Source organism: Protopterus annectens, chromosome 17.part0 (genome assembly GCF_019279795.1).
Source record: "Protopterus annectens isolate FY-2018-M chromosome 17.part0, PAN1.0, whole genome shotgun sequence".
NCBI classification, from domain to species: Eukaryota; Metazoa; Chordata; order Ceratodontiformes; family Protopteridae; genus Protopterus; species Protopterus annectens.
In genome coordinates this window covers 73,606,261-73,630,874 of record NC_056751.1, presented here as the reverse complement: position 1 = coordinate 73,630,874, position 24,614 = coordinate 73,606,261, and positions in this window count along the sequence as shown.

Sequence of the window (24,614 nt, the reverse complement as noted above, 5' to 3'; positions counted from 1 at the left end):
ATGCATTACAATGGGTGGATGTGTTATGCCTTTCTGAATACTAACTTGATTGCATTCATTCTGGAGAAGGGGATGGAATGCATACTTATAAGCGTGTAGTTAAGGAAGCCTGTTGGTATAAATGTGTTTTTAAAGTCTGAAGCTCTTTTAGCTTCATAGGATATTCACTCTTTAGTTTTATTTCTTAGCAGGACAAAACTAAGAGGAAACAGATATTTTCCAGATAAAACCCAGATAAAATGCACTTTATTGTTAGTCACAGAAATAAAACTATTTCTAAAATGGCATAGCATTCAACAGAACCTTAGTAAGACTATACCAGAAAGGAATGTTGACTGGACGTCAATGTCCTACTTTTATGCACAAAGAAATTAAGTGGTAATTTATTTTAGGACATTACTGATTACTAATGTCCCTTTGTTACTTATGAAATACATACTTATATGGTTTCTTATCTACTGGTTACATGCTAAAGAAGAAATATTTACTTTGGTTCAACCCCCAAAAGCAGTATAGAAAATGTTATGCCAGAAATGTCCATATATATAAATAATTGACTTTTTTTTCTTTAAACTCCATATTTACTTGTATGGTTAATGTATTTGTTTATCTGAGTTTCATAGTATATCTTTGAACATAACTGATTTATTTATTTATTTTTATTTATTTATGTTTGATGACCAGGGAAGTTCACTGGGCCAAGAAGAGTCCGTTTTCAGTGGAGGCCTGGGAAGAAAAGCTCCACAATAATTGCAAGTTACATTTCACATGTTACTTGTTACATGTTATATATGCTACATGATTAATTTCCGATGGTGGCAAATCAGGCATCGTAATGAGATTTAAAAAGGTAGAACAACAACAAAGTAGACTGCAAGATTTTAAAAAGCAGAACTTATAAACAGATATGAGCTTTGTTCAGGGAGACAGTACAAGAGCCTTGTGAGAATCAGAAGATGTGCTCAATGACATCTGAGAGTGAGGACTGCTTTGGGAATAATGTTTACAAGTACAGGAATTCCTGCACACCAATAAGAAAGTAAACTACAGCCCATCCAGTATAATACAGTTTCCTTCGCATCTTATAATCTACAATTAACGCACAAGAGATCACAATAATCATTAGGCTGTGGACTTTTGGCAATTGATAGAAAAGTAACAAAAAATTACAAGAGAGTAACAGCTCCATCATTTGCAGATTTTCTTGATGTGGCCACTAAACCCTGTTACAGATAACTAGAGTTTGCCTAATTTTAGATATTAGACTAAATTATGTTCTTTATTATAAAAATATGTTGCAGAAATACAAAAAAATAAAAAGAATAGTAGAAGTGATTGTAACAAATGATTTTTACACAATTGCAAATAGACTGTTTATGGTTTGTAATTTTACTGTTTCAATTCAATAAAAGCACTAGAGAAAAAAACAGAAAGCTAACTATTCATTAGAAGGTATGCTTGGCATTAGATAAAGTAAAGAAGTAGCCAACATAGCCACATAATTCCAAAAGGAAGTATTTCAGTGTTATTGTGCTTAAAAATATAGGGGCATAGGGTCATATAGCACTACTAAATTTTAATGGTCCCTGCAACAGTTTAGAAAGAAGAACACAGAGGTCAAATGAAATGTGGTATTGGAAATCCCATTAGGATGTGTGGTGGACAGATTTATGTCCCAATTATTCAGTAAGGAGAAATGAGATAAATATCTCACAAATTAACACAGATTAGCTCCTAATAAATGTCATTTTACAGAAGGGAGTAGGATTCCCACCATATCCACTTACAAACCTGAACAAACTATTAAATTAAACCAGGCTGCTTAATCACTCTTGGATGCAGGGACTTCTGGCCTAATGGGCTTAGCTCATTGATAAATGAATAGGATAAAAATTAATAAAAAATGATGGAATATGTTGCCACCTAAGTGAACAATAGGCAATGAATTTCTGTCTGGACATTTAGAACAGGGTCAGATCCAACACAATATGACCTAGGCAGCTGCCTAGTGTCCAGTGCTAGTTGGGGTCCTTTGTAAACATTTTATTTATTTATTTATTTCATTTTTAAAATTTATTTACAGGGGAAGCACTCTGATCAAATGATCAATTTCAGGCTAAGCCTGAGTAACATTATAATATAACAAAACAGTGTACGGTATACAAATAACAATGACTTATATTTATGAGTTAGTACAGAAAATCTGACAAACAATATATACATAGAAGATCTAGAAAGCCATAAGTATGTACAGTAACATATATGGAATAGAAAAGGGAGCACAGAGTTAAAGTAGGAGGAGCAGAAGTGGAGATATGGGTAGTGGTTACTAGGTTACGGAAGCTAATAGAGACCAGTAAGATATAAGAGGGGATTAGATTATGTGTTGTGGATTTAACGCAGTAATGGTGTCAGAAGCTGAATCACAGTTTAGGATGAATGAGTTAATCAGGGATATGTGAGGTAAAGGTACTACCAGCTGGAGATATTGGTTTATGTGACATGTCCTTTAGATGGACACTTGCATTCAAACTGTGTTACTAAGTATTGTTTGAACTGTAGCTTCAATGATGAGTACAAGGTATGATCAGTTCAATCAGGAGGAAGTGAAGAACATAGTTTTGGGACTAATACAGAGAGGCAAGGGCTGCTAAAGTACAGTTTAAGAGAAGGGATTGTATGGAGGGACCTGATCTGACTTGGCTTTTTAGATTATAGGTTTGACTGGCAGTAAAAGTTTGGAAGAGATGGAGGGGATGACAAATGAGGCTTGAATATTTTGAAAAATAATGAATACAGAAGAATAAGAGTTAATCTGGTCATACAGCAAGCCACTTACATTTCAAAAGAGTAAGGAAGTGGTGTCCATTCCATGATGAGTTAGCTATGAATCATCATACTTTATTGGTGAGAATCTGAAGGGTGTCAGCCATTTGAAAAAAATCTACATAATTTGATATAAAAAAGTAAAACAAAAAAGCTTTCCCACCCTGTCCAACCCACATTTCTTATCCCTAATTTTACCCAGTCCCATTCTATTGCTCCAGTCCCAATTTCTTCTCTTTCGCTGGCTCATGTGTTGCAGTAATGAGAGAGAGAATTCTTGGAGCTTTAAACATTTGAAAGGGGCCAGTAATGGACAAGCCTAAAATGTATCACTACTAAGAGCTTTTAGGAAGAAAAAAATAACAGTATTGCATGGTACTGAAGACATTGCAGTGTTTATTGCACATCTGGTAAGCATTTATGTAGCGTGCTATGTATTGTGTGTGTGTGTGTGTGTGTGTGTGTGTGTGTGTGTGTGTGTGTGCACAGTTTCTGATTTTGGCTTATACTTTTGTCTTTATCCTCATACACTTTTTTATTTTCTAAAAACACTAAGAATTACAATCAGGCAGCAATACCAGTTATTAGAGATTCATGGGTTGTTATTTCTTTGTTAAAATGCATGTTGATGTAAAGCCGGTTGCTCTTTTAACTTTTTTAATTCAGTTAGAGTTGTCTTCCCCTTGCCTGTCCCTGATTTTGTAGAATAGCTCCGATTTTGCTTCTAATTTATGCTCTGTCATCTTTGACTTCTTCATTTTCTGGTAAATCACTGAGGATTATAGTCTGTGAATAATGCCCCTTTATTAGTATTTTATAGTTCTTATTGTTTAGAAATGCATGTCCATTTAACACCTGTTGTTTTGTTATAACATTAAGTGAGTTAAAGCTGTTAGTTAGTGAATTTCCTTCCTGTAGTCAAAATGACAGGGTTTCATTCCTTCCACATCTACTTGCCTACCGTGTGACTTTGAGCAAGTCACTTGACCAAGCAGTGATCTTAGAACGCTCCTGAAAAAGGATTTTTTTGGTCCAGTGGGTTATCCATATAATAAACATAAAATACAAATATATATATATATATATATATATATATATATATATATATATATATATATTTATATAATTTATTTATTTATTATTTATTTTACATTTGTTAACCGGGATAGTCCGACTGGATACATGTCCTTTTTCAGCGGAGGCCCGGGGAGAAAAGCTCCAACAGAGTTACATTGATAATTAGGTACAGTAAATGAGCTGAAAGAACTTAACAAAACATAGGCTATTTACATACAAGTACAAGACTGCCATTACTATTTCTGAGATTACTACAAATGTAACATTAATAACATATTAGCAAGGACGGTAGGCAGTATAATGACATAGAGTTAGACAGGATACATATTTCTTTATCACAGTATACAAAGTACTTATCATCTTAGCTAGTTGTTTATGTTTTAGTTAATGGCACAGAGCTAGTCTGGGTTTGAACAAGGACATAGCCAGTGTGACTTGAAGTGGAGTTTTAGACTATTTTGAATTGACTTAGAGAAGTTGCAAGCGTGATGTTATTTGGGAGAGAGTTCCATATTTTACCAGTGGTGTTGGCAATAGCACGTCACCACCTAGGTTGAGAGATTTAGTTGTTTGGACAAGGAGTCTGTTTGCTGAGCGAAGGCAGCTTAGATTGGAGTAGGGAGTCATTAAGTTTTTTAGTGCTGGGGTATTCTCAGGTTGTTTAAGGATTTTGAAGGCCTCTATGAGTTGGGACTGGTGAAGAAGGTGTGGGAATTCTATCCATCCAAGCTTTTTCAGGTTAGTACAGTGGTGTGTTCTGTAGGGTAGGCCTGTAACGAACCTGGCAATGTGATTATAGCAGGATGAGAGCTTGGCCAGATCAGATTTGTTAAGGTGAGTGAGGACAGGAGAGGCATATAGTAGGGTAGAGAGAAGGTGTGAACAGGCTGTGGCTGCCCTGTCATTCGGGGTAAGGAAGGCTTTAATTCTATATAGGGTCCCAAGTTTCTTGTTGACTGACTTAATGGCTTGGTTGATATGTATATCAAATCTGAGTTTATTGTCAATGTTTACTCCTAATAACTTTGTATAGGTGTCTGGGGAGATGATGGTCCCATTATTGGATTTTATAGTGAAGTTTTCAGTCGGAGATCTATTGGTTGGGTAGAAGAGAAGTAACTTGGTTTTGTTTGGATTTAAGATCAGGAGATGGTTGGCAAGCCAGTTTTCGACTTTGGTGAAGCTATGTTGGGTGGTAGTTAGTAGATTTGCAAGAGAGGCATTGGAACATATTATAGTCGAGTCATCTGCATATTGAATGGAGGTGGCTTCAGGGATGACTGTTTGGATGTCGTTTATGAAGACTGAAAAGAGGAGAGGTCCAAATATGGAACCTTGAGGAACTCCTATGGTATTTGGTAGTAGGCAGGAGAGCTTGTTTTGCCACATTACTGCTTGTTGTCTCCCAGTGAGGTAAGCTTGAAACCAGTCAAGGGCTGGAGTATCTAGATACAGGGTTTTTAAAGTATATAGAAGTAACTGATGGTTTACCATATCGAAGGCTTTCGATAGGTCCAGGAAGAGAGAGGAGGATATTTTTTTATTATTCCGGTTAAGATTAATGTTTTCAGTAAAAGAGAGGAGGGCAGTGGTTATACTATGATGGGGTCTGAATCCATGTTGAGAGTCTGTGAGTAGTTTATTTTGGGTTAGATAGAGCATTAGTTGGTTGTGCATGCACTTTTCCATAATTTTGGCAAGTGGTGATAGTATGGCTATAGGTCTATAGTTGGATAGTTCTGTGGATGAATCTCCTTTGTGGAGTGGAATAACATAGGATATTTTCCAAATTGAGGGGATTGGGGCCTCGGTTATGGTTCTGTTAATTAGGATTGAGATAGGGTAGGCTACGACATCTGCAGCAATTTGCAGGTATTCAGCCGGCAGAAGATCGGCTGAAAGGGTGGTTGGCTTCAGTTTTTTCAAAAGGGATCTGATAAAGGATGTGGACACTGGCTGGAAGTTAAAAGAGAGTGGTGAGTCGGGTATAGTGTTTATAGAAGTGTGGGGAGGAGAAAGTTGGTTAGCTAATGACTGGATGGTTTCTGTGAAGAAAGTATTGAATGAATTGGCTATATCTTCTTGGCTCTTGTCAGACAATGTTCCTGGGGTCGGAGTAGTGGATTTGCCTGGTTGGAGAAGTTTACTTATGCCTGCCCAGTACTTTTGAGGGTTATTCTGATGTTTATGTTGCAGATTGTAGAAGTAATTTTTCTTATCTAGTATGATGGCTTTTTTAGTCTCATTTCTAAGTTGTTGGAATTTGATACGATCTAGGGGTAGTTTGGTAGTGCACCATTTATCCCACGCTTTGTCTCTAGTTGTTATTTTGGTTTTGGTGTCTGTTGTTAGCCAGGGTGCTAGTTGAGTTTTAATTCTTATTGAGCGTTTAGGGGCATGCGAGTCAAGTATAGTAAGGAATGAATTGTTAAATGATGACACTGGCTCATCGAGGGGAAGGAACTTTAGTTTTGTCCAGTTACATGATTTGAGTTCAAGTTGAAATTTAGTTGGGTCAAAGTTTTTCTTGGATCTGATAGACCTATAAATAGGTAAGCTTGTACAATTAATTTTGTCTTTCATGATGTATGTGAGCAGGTGATCACTAAGATCATTAGGGAGAGTTCCAGACATATAGTTCTGGGGATGACTGTTGGTGAGTATCCAGTCTAGTATACTCTCTTTTTGGTTATTGTTACCTGTACGTGTGGTAGATGATATTATCTGAGAGAATCCATGTAGGTTAACAGGGATGGGGTTGGACTGTGCTGTGCATTGGTTCCAGTCAATATTAACATCGCCCAGGACAATGGTTTCTTGAGGGTAGTTGTTGGCTATCCAATGTAGTATGACCTCTAGTGTTTCTACATTGTTCCCAGGGGGAATATAGGTGACAATTAGGTTAATGCCCTTATGATTATTTAGTAGAATTTTTAGAGCTAGTATTTCAGCATTAGAGACCTGGGGTGGTTGTATAGGGTTAGTTATGATGTTAAGTTTGCTATTATATAAGACGGCTATTCCACCTCCTCTTTTCTTTACTCTATCTGCCCTAAGTATATTGTAACCAGGAGGCAGGATCTCATTGTCTTTGGTTGATGGCCGGAGCCATGTTTCAGATAGACACATTATGTTGGGGAGGAATGTGGCTAGTACAGCATGCAGGCTATGTATCTTATTGTTTAGGCTTCTAATGTTTAAGTGGCATATTAGGAGGGAGTTGACCAGTCGGTGGGAGAGTGGTGGGCTGGTAGGATTTTGAGTTAAGGTTGGGCCTGGATTAGGATGGATGTCCCCATCTTTGGTTATGTTTTTTCTTAGATACGCTAGTAGTCTAATAATTTTGAATAGTAGTTTTAGTTCATATTTGGATTTTGGTGTTGATTGGAGTGGTTTTTTTAGAAGCAAGTGGTTGGAATTTATAATTTTTGGGGTAGTGTAGTAGTGGGCAACCCAGTCCCAGTTTTTGGTCCTATGAGTGGGGTAAATAGTCTGATAGTGTAAGTAAGCAGATTGGAGTACAGGCTTGAAATCCAACATAAACATATACAGTTGTAAAATGTCTAATACAATTCAACATAAATAGGCATTTACAGTTGTAAAACACTTACTGGAGAGACACTGAGCCTTCATGGGGCCTGTAGTAGAGTGGATTGTAGTTTTACAAATGGTGCCTGCCACAGGTAATATTTATTAACTCTGGGATTGTCTTAAGGTAATAAACAGGGAAGGGGAGGGGAGAACAAGGGTGTGAGCAGGCAGTTCTTTGTACTGCTGCTAATGAGCCAAAGCAAGACAAGTATGTGTTAAGAACAATCACAATTGACCAAGGACTGCTCTGAAACTGTAAGTATTGTCTTAATTTCTCAGGTGGAAAACCAGGATAACCTTGTATCAGTAGGCTACTGTGGTATAGTTTACACACAGTATTGATCAGTTATTGATACTATTTGCTAACAGAAGGGAATAAGAGAAAGTGGAAGATGTGTGTGTGTGTGGTGGTGGTGGTGGTGGGGGGAGGGCTGCTTACAGCCAAAGCACAGTGCTCTCCAGGGGAAAATGAAGATTGGCTCAAACAGTTAGACACATACTCAAAGTTAGCTGTAGCTGTTTGCAGACAGTTCAGACCCGGACTGCACTTTTCTTATAGGAATGTTAAAGGTGGAACCGGAGTTGAATACTTAAGAGTGGTGTTAGGTCTAGAAAAGAAGAGTACAGAGAGGAGTAAGCACTTTTGAGATGGTAAATATATATTAGAAAGATTATAAAAAACACACTGAGCAAATAGCTACCACATGCAATGTGTATATATATATATATATATATATATATATATATATATATATATATCTATATCTATATCTATATATATATATATATATATATATATATATATATATCTCAACCTGGTTAACAAATGCAAATAAATAAATATATATATATATATATATATATATATATATATATATATATATATATATATGGATCCCTATCACTTAATCAAGTTCCAAAACTCTAAAGACCATATGGCCAAGACTATATGCTCGAAGTTTTGGAACTTTGAAACAATAAGAAAAATAAAATAAAAAAACTTATGTTTACATCCCCGACACCCCCTGCTACTTAAACATACCAATTCTGAGATTGCACCACAGTGAGAAAAAACAAAAATCTCTAGTTCTGCGCTATACAATGATCTCAATAGAAAGTGTTCAGAGTTCCAAAACTTTGAGCATATCGTCTCTGCCATATGGTCTTCGGAGTTTTGGAACTTCAAAAAAGTGATAGGGATCCACATATATATATTTATATATATATATATATATATATATACATGTATGTATATATATATATATATATATATATATATATATATATATATATATATATATATATATATACACACACACATAGAGACACACATAGATAGATAGAGATATAAATATAGATATAGATATATATAGATATATACAGATAGAGAGAGAGAGAGAGCCTTTCCTCGTACTCTGTGGCAAAACTATGGAACTCCCTTCCTTTAACTATCAAAACTGCTAGTAACCTGCACTCCTTCAAAACCTGCACAAAAGAATCCTTCAACAAAGCTTGGGTTTGCTCCTGTATGAGCCAAGGCTGAGGTACTCTCATACCTTTTCTACCTCTACTCTCTCAATCCCCGCTACTAACTTTCCCTACCCTCCCCTTCTCTACATATACTCTGCTGAGGTTTCACTCATACCTTTTCCACATCTATTCCTACTGTCCCCTCTATCACACCTTACCCTTCTCTACTTGTAGTATCCTATGCCTTCACCAATATAATCTGTTACCATATTTCATAACCTCTAGAATATTATCATGTTTGTCAAGTTCTCTTTCTGACAAACTAATGCGTTTTCATATTTGTGCTTGATTGTTATGACTTTAGTATGTCTGTCTAGTTTTTCATTTTGTTAACCATATGTATGTGAAGCTTTTCTCCTCAGGCCTCCACTGAAAATAGGTACCTGATGACCGAGTCAGAATTTCCTTGTAAACAAATGCCAAATAAATAAATAACATAACATAAAATGTAAAAATTGTACCTTTTGGGGATCTGGCCCATTTATTATTTTTGACTTTGTCCAGAATTCTTGAGCAAATGAGTTGTAAGCTATTTTGGTGTGTTCTGGCAAATTGTTCTGGAATGTACTTAGTAAATTGTTACAAGCATAAGAGGTTCAGAATATGCATCCTTCATAAAATGCTTGCCAATGCCAAGCTTGCTGTTCTATCAATTTTCTAAGCATGTAAGTGAAATATTTAACATTTATTCCTGATTTGGAATCTTTGAGTTGGAGAGTGCAAATGTGGAATTGTAATGAGTTGGAATGTATGGTTCTGACAGCCTTGAGCTAGATTTATTTCTGAACCATTATGTATGTATTTATTTGTTCACTTGATCTCAAGCAGGTATCTGAGGTGTACAGTCATGCAAATGACTGTAATTGATGATTGTGTTTGTGTGTGTGTGTGTCTGTGTGTGTGTGTGTGTGTGTGTGTATGTGTGTGTGTGTGTGTGTGTGTGTGTGTGTGTGTGTGTGTGTGTGTGTGTGAGAGAGTGCTTGTGTGCAGAGGTCATAGTTCACAACTGTCCATGACCTTTTTTCATATTTAAATGTTTTTTTGTGGACTGCAATCACTAAACAAAAAAAAAAAAAAATGAACAAGCAACTTTCTGAGTATATATGACCAATGTCTACAATCGGGTCTTTGTCTCTGATTCTTTAATTTCAAAGGACATAGGAGGTGCAATGGGTTGCACTGTATAATTCTCACAGCAGTGAGCTGAAATGCAATTCTAGGTCATTTTTCATTGATGCTAACATGTGTGTGTGTGTGTGTGTGTTTGTGTGTGTGTGTGTGTGTGTGTGTGTGTGTGTGTGTGTGTGTGTGTGTGTGTGTGTGTGCATGTGTGTGCGTGTGTAAATAATTAATCATTCTATTCCAGAGAAGGGGACTATGTTCAGTCATTGAATGGAACTTCCATTGTACAACTAAAATTCAAACCCTATCCACTGAATGTTCATTCAGCGAACATTCATTTTATTGACAGAGAAAGTAACTAGTTGGTCACCACATCCCCGTGTACCCCACCATAGTATTTCAAACCTAACCAGGTGGGGGGCTTCACCCCCTACACACCCCTAACTATATATACAAACTCTGAAATCGCACTACAGTGGGGAAAAGGGTAGACGGGAAGTGGTGGCCAATTAGTTACTTTCCCTTTGGATGAAATTAACATTCGCTGAATAAATGTTTGATGGATAGGGTTTGATGTTCAGCTGCTTTATGGAAGTTCCATTCGATGGCTGAACATAGACCCCCAGAGAGGTTATGTTATAATGGAAGGAATCAATTGTAGTTAACAGAGACATCATCATATGAGCCACGGGTTATTTTGGTGGGTATGATCCCTAATTCATTGTTTTTTTGCCAGTTGACAGTGGTTACTATTTGTTTTTATAGTTTCAAAGTTTCACAATTTGGTTATGCATCATTATGGTCAAAGACCATTAATATGCATATTGCACATTTCAAGAGTATGTATTGCTTCCACACTAACAGTTTAATACCTTTTTAAATGCAATGAGAGCAATGCAACATTGTATATTTTTAGATACTCTAGTCCAAGATTTCAATAATGATTGTGTTATAAATTTTTCTCGGGAATGTATAATCTTTTCCTCTTGACAATGTAAAAATGGTAATGTTTTGCTATTTAATAATAACCTGGATTCTGTATCATGCAGTACATTGTATGCCATATATAACCTTCCATACAATCAATGATCCTCTACAATCTTTCATCATAACATAAATGCTGGCATTCAGTAATACATCTGGTGAACTTCCTTTGAATATTTTCTAGTAATGTTAGATCTCCTTTGGAATATGGAAAAATAAAGAGTTATATTCAATAACTGGTGTTACATGTGTCATTAGTAATGTAACTGTAACCTGCCTTGATCTTGTGCCAGTTTTGTTTTAAAAACAGTCCCATAATTTGCATTACCTTTAACCTGACTGCACAAGCATTATTCTTAAAGTCCACATTGTGTGTTTTAATGATATCCAAGTCATTCTACTCAAACATCTCATTAATAATGGCTGTAGCCACGCTGAATTTGTGTTCAGGTTTGGACGGACCATTGTCCAAAACACCACCGTTCTCAGTGTTTATATTTAAGCCAACTATTTATAAATCTCCCAGAAACACAAGATGAATTTAATATAGTCAGTGATGCTAGTTAAAAGTGCACCCATTTTAATGTTGCCTGCATATTTGGATTCCCCATATGTGTTGTTCTTAAGTAAAAAAGAAAATATGAAATTGAGCATTAACTGGCCCAATACAGACCCAAGGTGGACAATGGAACCAACTTTGGTTCGAATGGAAAAGTGATCATTCAATTCAACAATTATTTGCCCAATTGATAACATATGGATTAGCATTCCATGCAATTATGGGGCTGATTAATACCATGTACGGGTTGCTGTCAAATATGTTTGATTAGTCTAAACAGACCCTTCCGACACGGATGACAATGTAATACACCACTAAAAGTATCATAAAATTGGACAAGATTAGTAAATGTAGAAAACTTAGTCATAAAACCATGTTCATTAGTATCTATTAAGTGAATTTAATTTCCCCTAACATGTATAATAGCTGCTAAGCACCTTTCAAAATATTTACTTAATACTTATATATAATATATATATTTATTTATTTATATATATATATATATATATATATATATATATATATATATATATATATGAACTATACTGCAAACTTTCAGCTATCGCAATATATATATATATATATATATATATATATATATATATATATATATATATATATCCTCCCCGCAGTTGAATTAACTTTAAAAGACATGCAGGTAGGTACATGTGTGAGTGGGTATGCCTTCCTTGAAGGTTTGGCACCGGGCTAGCAAATCAACGCTGTAAAAATTCACTGCCAATCCAATCATTAGCAGACCGGAGTTCCGTTGTGGTGACCCCTAACCGGGAAAAGACAAAAGTGTTTATATATATATATATATATATATATATATATATATATATATATATATATCAAGCAACCTGTGAATAAAATTAACTAGTTTAATGTAAACTTTGGCACTATGAATACTTATTAAATTTAGCTTATTTTTATAGACACATGGAATGAAATGCACTTTGTTGACCAACAAATATGGGAAAGAAAAGCTATAAGTTGTTAGCGGGCTGCTTGTTATAGTTCAGGATTTGTTTCAGTCAGCCTTAATTTTCTGCTGTGGGTCTTTGACCAAGTTACTTTATGAGACAGTGCTCCTAGGCTGTCCTTGAAAAGGGACATTTTGTATTCAATGAGCTATCCCAGAGTGTTAGAAAATATATTAGACATTGTCTTTTGAATTTCTGCTAATTACTGCTTCAGTTTATGCTATTTGACAAAGAACTCCAGTAAACCTTCTGTAGTTTAATGACTCGCAAAATGCAATTTAAATAAATGTGAGTTTCAAGGCAAGCAGAATTTAGTGTTGCTCTTGCTAAGTCTATTTCTCTTTCAAAAGTTTTTTTTTTTGTTTGTTTGTTTAGCAAATGGGTGTTATTGCTTTTGCTGTACAATTTCAAATAGCATGTTAAATTAAATACAAATGTCTGTGATTGCTGTAGATGTAAGAAAGAAAATAGTATGCACACTGATAGGTTTGAACAACATTTCATGGCAAATGGGGAGACACATTCAAATAGTGGCATAGGGGACCAGTCCCACAAATGTCTGCATAGTTATAAATGGCAGTCAGAATGAAGCTGATGGCAATAAAGGTGCAGCCACATGACGGCAATAATTTCTGATGCAGTTCTGCTGGCTTAACTGGCAAGAAGCTACATGCAGTGAACAAAGCTGAAGAGTATAAGGCAATCATGCAATATCTACATGAGGCCACCTCTTCAGAAGTCTATGCAGGAACATGTTTTTATGGATGTGCTGGTCTTGGTACTCACCATAGTAGTAGCAGAAGTCAAATATGTGTCTTCTTCCGAGTCAGTTAAAACAGATTTCAGGGCTTATACTAATGAGTGTTGATTTGTCCTGCCTTACTGTAAGATATGGTATAGCTGTCTGTGCAGAGTAACATGTTGCAGGGGCAGAGAGTAGAAAAGCTGCTAAGGAAGGCAGAATAATGGTGTTTAGGTGGCAGGATTACTCAGAGACTCTAATGTGAATATTCATAGAAAAAGAGCAGGAAGAGTTGAGCAACACTAAGAAACCCTCATTTAGTAATTAGCTAGCATAGTAGGAATGCCACTTTTGTGGCAAGGCAAACATTGGTAGTTACCGATTAAGTTTACTTCGACTTTTGACAGATTATTTAAGGTATTGCTGCTTACTAATCCAGTATCCAGTGCGGCAAAAATTAAGTCATGGTATTAAAGATGGGGCAGGTATAAATGTCACATCAGCAGTTCTGAATTAACATCTATGTGGTGGCAGCCTGTGCAGATCTTGCACTTCAGAGCATTTTCTGAAAGCTAAATTTAAAAAGCATAAGATAAACAAATGTAAATAGTTTGTGAACAATCTTCTTCTTCTTCTTCTGGCTTTTCCTGGTTAGGGGTTGCCACAGCAGATCACCTGTCCACTCATGATTGGCAGTGGAGTTTTACAGTGTCGAATTGCCAGCCTGGCACCCAACCTTCCACAGAAGGCACACACACACACTCACACCTAGGACCAATTTAGAGTGTCCAATCCACCTACAGCATGTCTTATGTGGAGGAAACCGGAGCACCCGGAGGAAATCCACACAACCACAGGGAGGACATGCAGACTCTGCACAGAAGGCACCCCAGACAAGGATTGAACCAGAGAACATCTTTCTGTGAGGCAGCAATGCTAACCACTGAACCACCGTGGCCGCCCAAATAGTTTGTGAACAATAAATGTTATTAAAACTGTACACATAGCAATGTTACCAGTAAGAGGTATTCCTTACATTGATAATAGTCAGTGTGTTCATAGTATTTTCCACAAATACTGTAATATATTATAATACACACGAACCCCGAATTATATATTTTTTAAACTTTCACAAACAAATTTGCATATCTTGAAATCTGTACAACCTGGTTATATATTGTTAGAACATTTTTGTTAACCAGACATATGTTTTCACATGACCAGAATAAGTTTGTCTATAAGTGCATGTTTATTGAAATATTTACAGAAATATGAAAAGATTTGCTTAATTGTATAATTAACAAAAGAAATAATACTGGATATTTCTCGAGATATAACTTACAGTGCAAATATCAAAGACAGTTTTCTTCAAAGCCATCTAAGGTTTCACTTAATGTCATGCTACAGTTTGTAAGTCACTTGGTTTTTGAAGTATTAAGTAGCTATGGAAATATTGCTAAGTTTCAGAGCTACTAGCAAACAACTGGTAATATTTCTAGTATATTCTGATATAAACCAGCATTGACAGTAGGGCTGCCACCTTTTCAAATGTCCAAAGTGGGACATTTTTGGAACAGATGTCAGCTTTTGCAGGGCGAAACATACCCATGGCCAGTACAAAAGCCAGAACTTCAATGTTTTGCCTAAATAAAAGCTTATTCTTGTAGCACTTTAGTTGCTTATTCTGTTTCTTATAACATTCAGGTGTATCAGATACAGAATAACTGTTTTATGCAACTATTACATAAAATATACAAAATAATTATGTCCTAAAATCTCAGGACATTTGCCATTTTTTCATTTTTTTTGCAGGACACAACTGCCCAAAGAAGGACTGTCCCTCGCAAAGTGGGACAGGTGGTAACCCTAATTGACAGTGGATTTTTCTGTGTCTTGCATTGAGTTTTCACATCATACCCATACCTCAATAACATGTAGGTCTTTTCCTTTATGAAAATATGAACATAAACTTGAAAATATGAATAATGAGCTGCAAACAGATTCATTTCTCTTCTGCAGGACATCCTAGACTACTAATCCTAGTCCTATTTTGTTAATAACTTACTGCCCTTTCTAATACTGCATATTATTAGCTGGTAAGACACTTAGTTAAAGAAGTCAGATCCAAAATAGTTCTGGAAGCCATAAGGCATTGTGAGTGTGAACTGGAAGTATATAAAAAGGTGATTTAGGCATGAATGAGTTAAATGGGATTGTGATGTCAAAGCAAAATCACACTAAAGAAGACAAAGCTGGAACGTTTTTTAAAAAATGTAAATACTTGGACATCTTGATCATAATAGCCATATATATTAGCGCGCCATTTTGTAGGACATTTTGGTGGAAATTTCTGACAGAGGGACTTGGGATGGGTTCCCCCTTCTCCAACTTACCACTTTCTTTAGGAATGCACAGATATTTCATGAGGAGTGGAAAACACCAAATGATTTCTCAAAGTGTCACATCTTTATAGGTCATTTGTAATGTGAAATGAGATGCTTGTGTTGTATTACATTATCGGTCCAAGATGCAAGAAGATTTGATTATAGATAGAGGCAGTGATGTTTGGAGTAATGGTGTGTTTTGAAAAAAATAACGGAATAAATACAATCATATGAAGGAATCTAATTGCAGATATTATTTTCCAGTAAACTTACTTATGGTATCTACAGGACTGTTTAATGGTCGGTAATATTCAGATATGTATACCTCTCAACTTTCAAGATGTTCTCAGAATGGGCAGATTTTTGCCTCATATTTTTGGTCTATTCCTTGTTAAATTTGTGATTTTTCTATATTTTGTGGTGAATAAGTGAGGAATGAATTCACTAATGACAGGGATTTGAGTTTCAGACTTCATATCCTTCAGAAAATGCATGGTAACCAAAGACCTTTTATTCAACCAATTTTATAAGTTTATAAGAGCAATATTTAAAATTTGTCCCTATTTTTGAAGCTTTTGCCCCTATTATTTTTGGCTTTGTCCATTTTTTTTATGCTAAGAGGTTAATGGCTATGCGACTATGATTTATGCAAGATAATGTAGACTGATACGCAACAACAAAATATTTGCAGACCGTATCATGCATATTTCATCTAAAATGTCTATCAGAAAAGTCATAGAACCTTTTGAAAGGTGTATTATTTTTAATGGATTTTTTTTTTATTTGTTTGCTGATCAGTAAGTCCATTTGCTATAAATTTCCCTTTTCAGAGGTGACCTGGGAATATTTGTGAAGTGATTTGCTCAGAAGCCTATAGCAGGCAAATGGAAGCTCGGAGAATTAAACCCGGCAGGAAGCAGTTTGTTAACTGATCATAGCCTTTGCCCTCTGCATTAACAGAACTTAATGCATATAGATGTGTGCTGTATGTTTAGTTTGTTAAATCTGGTAAATATGACAAAATGCATAGTATCCTTGATAATCATAGTTTCATTTCCTTCTGTTGTGTACTAGTGTTACATGTTTGTCATTAATTAATGAGAATGCCATTAGCCTTATATGGCATTTATCATTATACAGATATCCTTCTACTCACTTATTGTTAGGAATCAGTGATGTCAGAAACAAAAACCTGCTTTAGTTGGATCCAATGTTGAAGGAAGCAATAAAATTGCATGACATTTATTACCGTTAGCTTTGTAGGACCTGATTGTAAGTAACACAAAAACAAAAGTTTGTTTAGTTGTACAGTATCCTGTATGATGTAAATAGAAATGAAGTAAGATCTATTGATGCATTTGCTGACTTAAAATCTATACTTGCTAATTGTTGATATTTAAAAGAGATTTAAATAAATAATGAGCATGAATGTGGTTTATTATAGCAGTGTGTCATATGGAAATTTGACTAAAAATGTGTGGTGCATAAGAGCTGAAACAAAATAGGTGACTGAATCCTGGTTTGGTTAGAAGTTTGAAGATAAAAAGTGGTACTCATCAAAAATTTTGCTGAGAAATATTGAGATTTTAGTGAGAATGAGATGTTGTCCAAGTCATTAACTGAACTAGAATCCCACAGTACAATGTCTGCAATTATTACTACAAGGTGATAAAAATAAGGCAGAATAACAGCATGGCGGTGGTCTCAGAGTCAGTCACTGTGTTAATTGCCTCACATTTATTTTAGTTTTAGGCACTTGCATTGTGAAGTTAAATTACAGCTCTCTGATTAAAGTTAGGTCATACATCATTAGTAGATCAGCCAATTGTTTTATATCAGATTCTTACAAATTCTGCATCCATAAGATTTTTTTCTCTCTGGAACTTTGTGAACCAAATAGCCAATCAATATTCATGATTTATGATGCGCAACCAGGATAAACTCTGTATGGGTTTCTGCTCATCTTAAACAGGGAGGACTTCAGAGAAACATATTTGGGTTTGTATAGATGCTTATAGTAACAGATTAGAATCATATTTCTTGATTTCTGAGTAGGTTTTTGTCCTGTTGACAGAAACTAGCTGCTTTATAATAGAATAGAACATTCAATATTACTTTTTGTTAAAACAATAAAAATATGCATACCTTTTAGCACATTTCTATTCTCACATGCAAACTATGCCAGATATGTGAATTCAGCAATATCTTGTGTATATGCAAGTATTACATCGACTGTATAGAGCATTTTGAATGCTGAATTACTTACATTTTATATTATAATGAAATAGCAATTGTTTTAACATAAAAATAAAGAAATAGCAATTATAGACAATATACTTACAGGGAAACCATCAGGCATGATACGTTCATGTTATTTAAAACATTTTAGGCAACGGAGTGTCTGCTAACTATCTGAGTGATTGCTGTTCAGTAGCGAAAACATTTATTCACTTCAGCTAGCAGAGTTTCAGTTAGGTCTTGGACCTAGTGCCTCAGATCACAGAGTCAAGGGACTCTCACTCCAGAAGGACTCAGTTTTATTCCATTACTAGGCAAAGCATTTCAGCAAGATTGCCTCTGGCATATGGAAACTATTTCCCACAGATATGCATAATAAACAGTTATGTAATATTCTGAGTTAAGTTACTGTGACTGTGAATGACATTATCATTGCACTCACTAATCTCAATAATATAATGCTGTATATAAAACATTGCCTAAAAAGTGACTGCTTTCTACATATTTATAGACTCTTTTTTACTCACCTTGGTCTTTCCTCAGAAGTTTAAATGACTTAGCACATACATATTTTATTATAGGGTATTTCATTATAATAAATTACGGGGTTTAACTTATATTAATGGAAAATTATATTTAAGCCATTTTATAGATTCAGTTGTTATCATATTCTTCTTAATTTAACTGTTTCTTATTTGCCTAAATCATAATCTGCATGTCATTTTCTTTCCAGTTTGTAGTTTTGTAGCTGTTTCTGCTCTGCATTCAGTGGTTCCTGGGTTTATTTTAGGCTATTTTACAGTGGATGAGCTGTAGCCTAAAAACGTAATTACTAATTTTTGATACCTTTCAATGAAGGCATTAGGGAACAGAGATGGTTTGTAAAAGGTTCTTAACCTATTACATGCAGATTGTTAAAATGCATTGTGCTGTATTTATTCTGCTTATAAAATTGTTGCTTTTTTGTCAACTGTAGATAAAAAGGGTCCGTGGACTATCCTACCTATCCAGTTAAATAAATAAATAATTTTACTATTCAACTCTTCCTTCTCTTTTCAATATCAGATGTGTTATGACTATTACAAATGCCACGAGGAGTTTCTTTTTGTGCATTTTGCGAATAGATCACAGTCATGATAGTAGCACAGTTCATAAAACAGAACTGAGTTACTCTTTGACTTTACACATAAGCAAGGTATCTGTAGTGTACTAAGCACCCTAACTAACCTGCCTGCCTGCACTGTACTTGTTTCTTTGCCAGCTGCTATATGAATACCACCCTATATGTTGATATCAGTAGATTTTGGCTTACATGCAAAAGCACTTCTAATGTCTATCTTTAATGTGTTAGCAGTCAGTACTATTGCTGAAGTATGCATGATATCTGTTGTTCTTCTCCTGTCTGACTGTATTAAATTTGCTCAGTTTAGTACCATCTAATTAGATGTTACATCTCCTGAGCTGGAACAAAGCTAGGATAAGAATGTAAATGTGCTTTGATGAAAAATAATCTCTGGGCTGTTTTTTTCTTGTGTAGACACACATTGCTGCTTTTGCATTTTGGCATGCGTTTGTAAGGTTTTAACACTGCTTATTTTAAGTAAGTCCTACTATTGACTACTGTTTCATTTTACTTGTATCATAGCAACAGATTCATTTTGTAATCAAATAATATCATTTGTGTGGTATTATGTAAGAAGGGCAAATCATGTGCTTTTTTCAAGCTTTTATTTACTCGTACAAAGTTTCAGTTTGGACTCACTCATGTTTCAATTCATTCTTTATTCTGCTTTCTTTGATGTTATGGTCAATCTTACATATTATAATTAAAATCAATAATCATATGTCTTTTTTTGTATATCATAACAGTTAAAATATTTCATCATAAACATCACTGTAAGCACCAATACAATCATGGCCTTAATAAACTGTTTTCATTTTACTTCCTGTAGTAATCATTGCATATAGTGCCTTGACACTCTTATTTACTGTACGTTTATCATTTACATTCAACATTAAGGTGCAACTCTCACTGACATAATTTCTTTAAAAGTCTATACAGCCTCTTCGGTATCTGCTAGTAGGTTTTATCTGCAGTGCTCACAGAGAGGACATTTCAATGCAATAATTCCCATTACTAAATATGGAGGTTTTTCAGTACAATTCATCCCACAGATATAGCCAGAGCAAACCTCTATTGCAATAAATCTATTCTCTGTCTGGATCCCAGGCTTTGATTTAAATAAGCACTTCATATAAAGTGTACACAATTATTTGTGCTTGATCATACATAGAATGCTTCATGCTATTTAAATAGTAAATTAGATTTCTAAAGCAGATATTTGAGTATGGACTGTGAACGATTTTTAATAGTTTCTTCTCTCTTTAAAAATTTCTGGCCATCTTCTTAAATATGTTAACTAGGATGTATTTAGACAAATGTATTTTGTAAATACTTCTTCATGTTACTAAATCCATACATATGTAATACTCTACATATACTACTGAACATTCTGGTGATTTTTGTTGTATTTTTAAATGATCGTTCATTCTCTTGTAATGCTGTTAGTGCATCGTTGTCTGAGGATGACCTTGCTGTAGCAAACCGGCATGCAAAAACTTGGTACTCTGCTGAATCTCTTTCATTAGTAATGTTTACATCTTTTCCAATTTGGAACATGTGGAGTTATTTGGAGTAATCCCCACATTACCAAGATACTCTTCTCCAAAAAAAAGGAAGCCAATCTGGTGGTCCCCTGCCATAAACAAACTGTACAACAGAAGAAAGAAACTGATGCGAAATAAGGTGAAATCCCAAAACTGGAAAAACTCCCTTATCAGCCTCAAAAAAAAGTTGAGATCCCTCATCAAATCCTCTAAAGCTAGCTATGAAAACAGAATTGCAGCAGATAGTAAAGAAAACCACAAGGCCTTCTATAGTTAAGTAAAGAATATCCACGGTAATACCCAGATTTGCTCTGAGCTACTGCACAATGGTACCTCCTATACCGAACCTACAGATATTGCCAATATACTGGCCAACAGATTCAGTGCCAATTTTATCACAATACCTGTAGATTGCCAGGCACCCAGTATTACTGCTGCAGAGGTTAAAACAGCACTGTCCAAGGCCAAGAATACAGCTTCTATGGGACCTGACAATATCCCTGGCTGTGTTCTACAGAGTGAACTGACACCTCACCTGTGTGCCCTGTTCAATCACAGCCTCACCTCAGGTTTTGTCCCTGCCAAATGGTGCACTGCTACAGTCATCCCTCTCCACAAAGGAGGAGCGACTACAGACCATGGGAACTATCACCCCATTAGCCTGATGAGTCAGATATGCAAAGCTATGGAGCGCATCATCATGGACCTAATGAACAAGGATAGAGGGAATCTCCAAACTCTGGATCCCACATAGTTTGGTTTTGTGAAGTGTAGATCATGCCTGTTCAACTTGGTCAACTTCTTTGAGTCAGTCACCAGAGCTGTGGATAAAGGCAAGGTGGTTCATACAGCCTACCTTGATCTGGCCAAGGCCTTTGATACCATTCCCCACTCAGGAATCATAGAACAGCTGACTAAGCTAGACATCAACCACTATATCACTAGGGGGGGTTGCAAACTGGCTCAGAGGTAGAAGCCACAGTGTGAAAGTAGTTGACTCCAAGTCAAACTGCCAACCAGTCATGAGTGGAGTCCCAGAGGGTTCGGTCCTGGGTCCTCTCCTATTTGGTATCTACTTCTCTGAAGTCCAGGCCAACGTGAAGGGAATCTGGCTGACAAAGTTTGCAGATGATTGAAAGTTGGGAGCTATTATTAACTCCCTGAGTGATGTTGAAATCCTACAGAAAGGCCTCACTGAGACCAACGACTGATGTCAGAACCATGGCCTTAATCTCAATGCCAAAAAATGTGTCATCACCCCCTTTGGGAAAAAAACAGTTCTCATGAATTACCACATCAATGGTAGTCCACTGAACACAGAAGGCGTTATAACAGATCTGGGAAAACAGGTTGGCAGCAACCTCTCTTTTGACCACCTCATTGCCACTGTGGTCAGAAAGTCCTTCTATGTGGCACATCTCATTACTAAGGGTTTTCAATCCAGGAAGAAAGAGGTCATTGTCTCCCTCCACTCTTCCCTCATTAGGCCAATCATCGCGTACAATGCCCCATTTGGCATGTAACTCACTAAACACCTGCAACAATTGGAGAGGCCGCAAAAGTACCTCACAAAGAGTATCCTAGGCCTTAAACATTTGTCCTTTATGGACAGACTAAAACAAACTCCAACTATTCTCTGTCTCATATCACCTACTTGGCTTACAAAGCCATGTCTGACCCAGTTCTGTTAGAAATGCTACATCTAAAGAAATCCCAATCCCTCCACACCACATGCTCCAGAGACCTCAACCTCATTACCACAATCAACAGAACATGCTGGAGGGACAGGTTCATAACCCATAGACTGCCCATGCTAGGGAATAGACTTCCCATACATGTCAAGCAGACCACATCTCTGGCCCTCTTCAAGGGAAATCTTGATGAGTGGATGTGAAATAGAAAATTCATCCCGGGGATCACTCCAGTAGCTTTACTCGACAAAGGCACTGGGAACTAAGGTCGGGTGGCACAATGCCAGGATAATCCTATGGGCTAGGCTTGTAAAGGCCCCCAGGGCCATTAGCCTACTGCCCATCTAAGGATCTATGAACCTCTTTCTCTGGGCATATTTTAGACCAGTTTTAATAATATTATTGGATCATAATTTGGCTGCATTGATTAAAAGCATGTATATTTTTTTGCTCTAGTTGTCTTCAGATGGAAGTGCATATCCAGTTCTCCATAACTAATTCTTAATGATTGCCTGCTATATTCATAAACAGTTCCATAAATGGGATGTGAGCAGGATGCATAGTACATGATGTGGACATTACCATAGTTCTTGGCTTTGAATACTGCTATTGTTTTAAAGAAGATAATCCTTGCATATATAGGACATATTGAGTGTAACTGGTATGCCACCTACAAGACCTTTTTCATGCATGGACTGGGAGGGAGGGAGTATTGTCATTTTGTTTAGGCCAAGCAAGCAGTTTACAAATTTCCTTTGTTTCTTTTCCACAAGTGAGACTGGAATAGACAAAATGTAATCAATACATTACTATACTAGATCGGTTAAACAGCACAATTCCCTTGAATTACTTCAGGTGCAATTGACTGTAGGTAAGACCCCTCTTCAGGTCATTGCCAGCTATAGGACCCCCTTCATGAATCAGGACATCCACTGAGCCTACTTGGATCTACTTGAGTCAATGAAGATGCAACCAAACATCCTGGTTTTGGATGACTTTAATTACCCATCCATTGACTGGGTAAATTACACATGTTCTAAATCACTTGCCCAAAGGTTCCTGGACTTCATTAACTCCAATGTCCTGGACCAGCTGATTGACATACAAGGGGCTCAAACATCCTGGACTTGCTGCACCACCCCCAGTGTGTGGCTTTCCCTGGTGAGATATGACCACAAATCAGTCTTGCTAGAAGTAACTATAACACCAAGACCCCCCTCTTAGCAAAAACTAGACTAAAAAACTTCTCCAAGGCCAATTAAAACCTCTTACTTGATGGCATAAATAGCTTCATAGCCCCTCCCCCCACTGATGGAACAGACACCTATGCTGAGTTATACACCAATGCTTCATAGAAGCACCTGTAGACTTGTATTGAATCTGCCATACCTGATATAACCAAAGAAAGATCTTCAAGGAAAAACAAACATGCTTGGTGCACAACTGCCACTATTAGGCTATACAATAAGAGAAAGAAACTGCTGTCTAAGAGTAGGAAAGAACAGTCTCAAAATGGGAAACACTCCCTCCTCAACTTAAACAAGCAAATAAGACTACTAGTGAAGTCCTATAAAGCTAACTATGAATCCAGATTAGCTTCCCTAACTGAGGATAACCACAAGGCGTTCTTTAGTTACATCTGAAACCTCAAAGGTAAGGCCCAGATTTGCGCTGAACTCATAGCTAATGGTACTACATATACAGAACCTGTGGATATAGAAAACCTGCTGGCTGACAGGTTCAGTGAAAATTTTACTCCCCTGTCCCTGCCACATATACACAAAAGCATTCATAATACCTGTCCCCTGCTTAGTATCTCCGATGAGCAGTTCTTAAATGCCCTGCCCAAGGTCAAAAACACAGCCTCTATGGTACCAGACAACATCCCAGGCTGTGTTCTACATGGGTTAAAACAGGAATTAGCATCACCACTGAACATGCTTTTCAATCACAGCCTAAGCACTGACTTTGTACCAGCAGAATGGAAAACAACTACTATCATCCCTTTGCAAAAAGAGGGTGTAGCCATGAACCCCGAGAACTTTAGACCCATTAGTCTGACCAGCCTTATCTGCAAGGCCATGGAACAAATCATCATGGACCTTTTTAACAAGGATATAGGGTATTTCCAAATGCTCACCCAGTTTGGCTTTGTCAAGGGGAGATCATGCCTGTTAAACTTGAAGGATGACTTCTAGGCAGTCACCAAAGTCCTAC